This window comes from Chrysochloris asiatica, unplaced genomic scaffold, assembly GCF_000296735.1.
Source record: "Chrysochloris asiatica unplaced genomic scaffold, ChrAsi1.0 scaffold00188, whole genome shotgun sequence".
In the NCBI taxonomy this organism is placed as follows: Eukaryota; Metazoa; Chordata; class Mammalia; order Afrosoricida; family Chrysochloridae; genus Chrysochloris; species Chrysochloris asiatica.
In genome coordinates, this window is record NW_006408706.1 from 1,562,709 (window position 1) to 1,569,551 (window position 6,843).

The 6,843-nt window shown below is 38.8% G+C and overlaps 1 pseudogene; it reads left to right on the top strand.

The window, feature by feature from the left end:
• Positions 1 to 5,211: 5,211 nt before the first annotated feature.
• On the top strand, positions 5,212 to 5,820 carry LOC102818699 (annotated as a pseudogene).
• Positions 5,821 to 6,843: the final 1,023 nt, after the last annotated feature.

Here is a 6,843-nt window from a genome sequence, read left to right on the forward strand (position 1 = left end):
GGAGAGCAACTTTAAGAGTTTTATCTGACATCCATTTTGGCTTTTTCCTTCTTTCTTGGCTTCTTGATGACCTTTTGCTTTTTCCTGTATGATATTGTTGATGTAATCCCATAACTCTTCTGGTCTTCTTACTTTAGCATCTAATGCATCAAATTTGTTCTTCAGATGATTTCTAAATTCAGGTAGAATATGTTCAAGGCCATATTTTGGCTCTCATGGACTTGTTTTCATTTTCTTCAGTTTCAGCCTGAACTTACATATTGATATTGCAAATTGATAGTCTGGCTCACAGTCTGACCCTGGCCTTGTTTTTTCTGATGATATGGAACTTTTCCACTATCTTTTCCCAAAGAAGTAGTAAATTTTATTTCTATGTATTCCATCTGGTGAGGTGCATGTATGTAGTCATCTTTTATGCTGTCTAAAACAGGTATTTGCAATGAAAAATTCATTGGTCTTACAAAATTCTATAATGTGATCTCCAGCATCATTTCTATCAGCAATGTCATATATTCCAACTTCTGATCCTCCCTCTTTGTTTCCTACCTTTGCATTCCAATTGCCAGTGATTATCAATACATCTTGATTGCATGTTTGATCAATTTCAGACTGAAGAAATTGGCAGAAATCTTCAATTTCATCCTCACTGGCTTTTGTGATTGGGCTGTACTTTTTAATAATAGTGGTATTAACTGGTCTTCCTTGTAGGCATATGGATATTACCCTATAACAGACAGCGTTGTACTTCAAGACAGATTTTAATACGTTCTTTTTGATGATGAATGCGATGCCATTCCTCTTCATTTTGTCATTCCTGGCATAATAAACCATGTGATTGTCAGATCCAAAATAGCCAATACCAATTCATTTCTACTCACGAATGCCTAAGATATCAATGTTAATGCATTTCATTTCACTTTGAACAATTTACAATTTTTCTAGATTCATACTTCATACATTTCATGTTTTGGTTATTAATGAATATTTACAGCTGTTTCACTTCATTTTGAATTGTGCCCCATCAGCAAATGAAGGCCCAGAAAGCTTTACTCCATTGGTGTCATTATGGTCAGCTCTGCTTTGAGGAGGCAGCTCTTCCCCAATGGTATTTTGAATGCCATCCAACCTGAGGGGCTCATCATCCAGCACTATATCTGACAATATTCTGGTGCTCTTCATCATGTTTCAGTGTTCAATATTCTGGTTCTGACAGAGCTCCACTCTATTCATAAGGTTTTTAGTGATTAACTATTTTAAAGTACTTGTCTCTCCTTCTTTCTAGTCTGTCATTAGTTAGAAGTTCAGCTGAAACCTGTCTACTGTTGGTGACCCCCCTGTTATTTAAAATATCCATGGCATAGCTTCCAGAATCACAGCAACACACAAGCCACCTGAATGCTACAAAGTGACATACAAGTGGTTATGGGTAACCCTACTGATATTTAAAATAATAGTAACATAGTTTTCAGCATCATAGCAATACAAAATCCATCACAGTACAACAAACTTCCAGATGAGTAGTAGTTAATCTCATTAGAGTGCCTTTAAAAAAAGGATTCTTTTTGTGCCGGGGGGTGGGGTGGGGGGGTGGAATTTTTAAGGCCAGAGGTAATATCATACTTTTAATAAAATTCAGATGAATAGCTTCCCTAATCATTGAAGTTTTGCAACAAATTTATAGGAATGCTCTAAATAAAGCAACCATTTTTAGATGGAGCAAGCATTTTAAGTGGGAACTTTATGGCTCTGTAGGATCTCTGGTAGTGTAGTGGTTACAAATTGAGCTGCTAATCTCATGGTCAGCAGTTCGAAACTATCAGCTGTTCCACGGGAGAAAGATGAGGCTTTCTGCTCCTGTAAAGATTTACAGCCTTAGAAACCCTGTACAGGGTCACTATGTGTCAGAACCAACTCCACGGCACATAACAACAACAACAACAGGATAAGTACTAGACTGCTAAGCACAAGGTTAGTGGTTCAAGTAACTGGCTACTACAATGGAGAAATATGAAACTATCTTCTCCTAAGAAGATTTCTTGTTTCTATGTTACTCCCTTGTTCTGACACTAAACATCATCATGAAAGCTGTATAGCACTCAGTTTTGATAGCTGAAGTCTAAGTTGCCCATCCCTATCAATCTAGTGTACTGAGAAGACAAGCTTGATCCTTGATATGAAGAATCCTTCCCTTTCAGTTGGAATTTTGGGCAACTTCATCCATAAGCAAAGGATGTAGCAATGTTCATCAGGTTGTAGCAACTTACACTTGCTCCCTGTTTCAAACTTCTTTATCTTCATCTGATCGAGTTCTGGTCATCAAGCCATCCAAACCAGGTGAAATGGGTACTATCTGCAAGTTTGGGAGTTCTCACACACCTCCCCCCACTGTGTAGACTCCTTTTTTTAAATTCCAAAGCTGCAATTCATGATAGATTTTCTTGAAGGACACAGTACAATCGCAGGCACTGATCATGAATAATTCTTAAGAAAACCAAACGCTGTATTGATGAGAAAAAGGCCAAAAAAATTGTGCCAAGAAATTTTTCACGTTATGGTAATGCACCTGCTCATACTTTGAGGGTAACAAGTGCTGTCCTATGAGAATTTCTTTTAGAAACCTTGCTTTACCCACCCACTAGCCCTGATCTTGCCCCTTCAGACTTCTTTTTCTTTCCCAAACTCAAAAAGTATTTAAAAGAAACACAATTTGAGTCCCTAGAGAGGTCAGAACTCTCATTTTGATTTGGTGTAAATAGAACACAGAATTCTCCAGAGAAAAGTTAAAGAAATTGAAACATCATCTTTAGATATGTATTCGCCTAGATGGAGATTAGGTCGAGAAACAATAGATTCATATTTTTATATTTTTGTTTAATATAAATTTCCATCATTTTGTAGCAATACTTTTAAACTTACCCTCATTCTTCTTTATGGTTCCCCTTATCTTCTAGTTTGGGGATGCTGATTAGTTGGCCAGTGGGTTATTATAAAATTAACAGCCAGTAGATGCTGGTATAACCAACAGATGATTCTTTTCTTTTTTCTGCTCCAACCTCTAATGAAAGTGCTAATTGCTCAGTGAAAAAGGCTCACGTGGAGATACCAGAAGAAACTGGATTATAAATAAACCATTTGTTTGCTTATTTTTCACAGGAGAAAGACTGCAGCCTTGGAAACCCTACTCTGTCCTATAGGGTTGTTAAGAGTCAGAATCAACTTGACAACAATAGATTTATTTGTTTTTTAAGGGAGGTGGTGGTGTGTGCTTATTTCTATTGATGGGTGATTTGTTAGTTATCTTATAACTCAGTCATTCAGAAATTCTAGGTCATCAATAGAATCAAAGCATGCATATGTAGAAGTTAAATGCAGAATGTACGAATATATGAGTGTGATCCTTTGGTAATGCATGTGTATATATGGAATGTATGATTCTAACCTTCTTGGGGATCTGATGGTATTCTAAAGCTAAAAATATTTTATGTCATCTAATTACATGTTTGACTACTTTTGCTGGCCTCTGTATGCTTGATTTTTAACAAAAAATATTGTTGGGGGACCATAAAATGGAAAAACAATCCATAGGTTACAAAAAATTCAGGAGATTTTCATTATTCAGTTTTAAAATGTATAGCTCACAGAAGGCCACACAGTTCAGGAAAGCAAAAATTGACATGTGTTGGAATTGAAAATGAAGCTGACCAAAATTTCCAGGGGGATTGTTGCCTGAAGGAAAATTTGCCAGGCTCCAGTCTCTGTTATGCTTAACAGAAAGTCTCTGTTATGCTTAACTAACAATAAGCCATACAAGTCTGGACAGATGGCTGGATTCCAAAGTGTTTCTCATGTTACAGTATTTCTTCCTATTGTCTCACCCTAAATTCTAGAGGGCAAAGAGAAAATGCTATGACTTTCAGAAAGTATAAAGACTATCTTTAGTACATTTTGGGGACATTATCTTTGAAATCTTGCCTCTTTTTAGAAATGTTTTGGTGGTTAAAATCTGATAGATTATGGTAGACAGTATGATTTATCTTCCTTACTACCTTTGTTGCTAAAATTTTAAATAGAGAAGTGCTTTCTTCTCCTAGATGATCTCTTTCATGTTCCCTGACTTAAAATCTTACACCATTGCCCATTCAGTTTTGAGCTATGTATGAAAAGGCAGAGAAGGAGCTCTGGTAGCATAGTGGTTACGAGTCGGGCTGCTAATCTCACGGTCAGCAGTTCAAAACTACCAGCAGTTCTGCAGGAGAAAGAGGAGGTTTTCTGCTCCCATAAAGAAACCCTATGCAGGGTAGCTATGAGTCGAAAGCGACTCCGTGGAACACCACCACCACCACCATAACAAGGCAGAAACTTGAAGCTCATCCTTAGTACCATTCATAGCTATCCAATACTAATAATGTGTTTACTCCCTAGATATTTCTCACATCTGTCCAGTTTCTACATCTCAACATTACCACTTTGGTCCAAAATCTCAGCATCTCTTACCTGGATTATTGCATTAAGTGCCTAAATAATCTATCTACAGTCACTACCCTTTCGTTCACTCCTGAACACCTTTCTAATACACACTGCATCCAGAACCAGAGTGACCTCTGCCAGATGCAAAGCTGATCATGTTCCCACTGCCACTAGTAGTTTCTTGTCACTCTCAGGATGAAGACAAGATTCCTTACTGGACACTCTAGGTTTTGCACAGTCCCTGCTTACTTTCCAGCCTTATATCAGTTTTCTCCTTTCACCTCTAGTTCAATCAGCCTGGTCTTTTTCACTTCTCTCTGTATTTTCTTGCATGGCACCATTCTAAATTCATTAAGACCAATTCTTTTTTCAGTGCTCAAGTCAAGCATCATATGCTCTGGGAAGTCTCCTTCCATTTATCCAAATGATTAGGCCAAGTCCGGCTACTTGTCCTTGTAGACCCACATGTGTTAGCTCTCTTTTACAATATTCTAACAAAAGGAAGAAATTTATGATCTTATGCCTCAGGAACTGGGGTTTCAAATAAGGATGCAAAAGCAAAAAAAATATATATGTTTAGTAATCAACTTTTAAAATTCAAGCTACCGGTGACAGCACCAGCTGAGAATCTGGGACCATGGTGGCCTGTGCTGGAAGATACTAGATAGTTCCTTGGGCTCCAAGATGTTGCTAGATGTGGGTGAGATTTGTGAACAGTCCTGGATGTGGTGTGTCCACGAAGGTGGCACAGCCATGGCAGTAGGGAAAAGTATGGCTCAGCAGATGGCCTAGGTGGACTTGGAGATGACAGGTTTGGACATTGAGAGGACCAGATTATTGAAATGTCTTGTCTGATAACTGACTACAATCTCAACATTTTGGGAGAAGGTCCTAACCTGATTATAAAGCAGCCAGATGAGTTACTGGACAGCATGTCAGTTTGGTGTAAGGAGCATCATGGGAAGTCTGGTCTTACCAAGGCAGTCAAGGGAGAGTACAATGACGTTGCAGCAGGCAGATTTCTTTCCTTTGTATGACAGCAGACTCCTCCAGGGCTCTGTCCACTTGCAGGAAATTCAATTCATGCAGATAAGTTTCTTGACAAACACATGCCTCAGTTCATGAAACATCTTCATTATAGAATAATTGATGTAAACATTGTTAAAGAGCTGTGCAGACACTGGTATCCAGAAGAACATGAATTTGCACCAAAGAAGGCTGCTTCTCACAGGGCCCTTGAGGACATTAGTGAAAGCATCACAAAACTTCAGATTTACAGATGAAATGACATCTTCAAGAAAAAAGACAGATGAACAGAAGAGGAAAGTTATAGAAAGTGGAGAAAATGAGTAGACTGAATTGATGCTACTTCTCGAGTTCTCTGGAAGCAGGATCTGGTGATCTTTGTTCACCCTGATTGCTTGTCAGAGCACCATCTTCCTTCAGTTACCTTACACCTCTAGGCTACTCACACAGACAGAACATGCAATACTATTTTTCTCTGACTATGTTGTTACCATTTATAACAAAACAGCTGCTTTGTAAGTACCTGGCCATGCCCATACTTGGTACACATCTGTGCTTGCTTGTGTTTGAAAAAAACCCAAGTAAATAAATAAATAAACAAACCTAGTTCTATTGAAAAAAAATATATATTCAAGCTACCATTTATAAGTCACAAAGGTAAAGATGCTTATAAATATTATATTCAAAAGTTTTCAAAAGTGCTGAGACGGAGGCAGAGCTTGATAGCGGATAGGGTAGAGGTGCAGTGAAGGTCGCCATCAGCAATAACACAGAATACCAGGCAAAGCAGATCCAGGGCAGAGCTCCAAAACTCAGAACCACAGAGATAGGAATATTTTAAAGGTTTGAAGGCTTATAGCTTGTGGAGATTGGAGCTGAAGTAAAAAATCACGTACTTTTGAATCTGCCGGGCCTGGCTCGGAGATCTGAGCCGACATCTTGGGTGAGACCAAGTGGCAGGATGAAAGAGGGGGAGCAGAAAAACACCACAGGAAACTTGGGACAAAGGTGGACAATCTACTTTGTCAGTTTTGCTTTGTTCTGATTTTCTTTGGTATCTGGTAATTGGCATGCTCACTGTTTGCCCACCTCCATTCTGGTGAATAGAGGGAGAGCCTGAGCTGAGTGGCCACCCCCACCCTCACCACTGGTGGGTTCTTCTGCCACGCATGCGCACAGATACTCAGGCCAAATGGAGGTGCTGAACTTTTATTATGTGTTTCCTTTTTGTGCTGTTTTTAATCATGGAAAAGAGTAGGAGAGGACTGAAGGGAGCAAAAGAATGTTTAAAAGCAAAACAGGCCAAAGGTTGGATTGGAGCCTGAGGTATAGCATAACAACCAACACTGG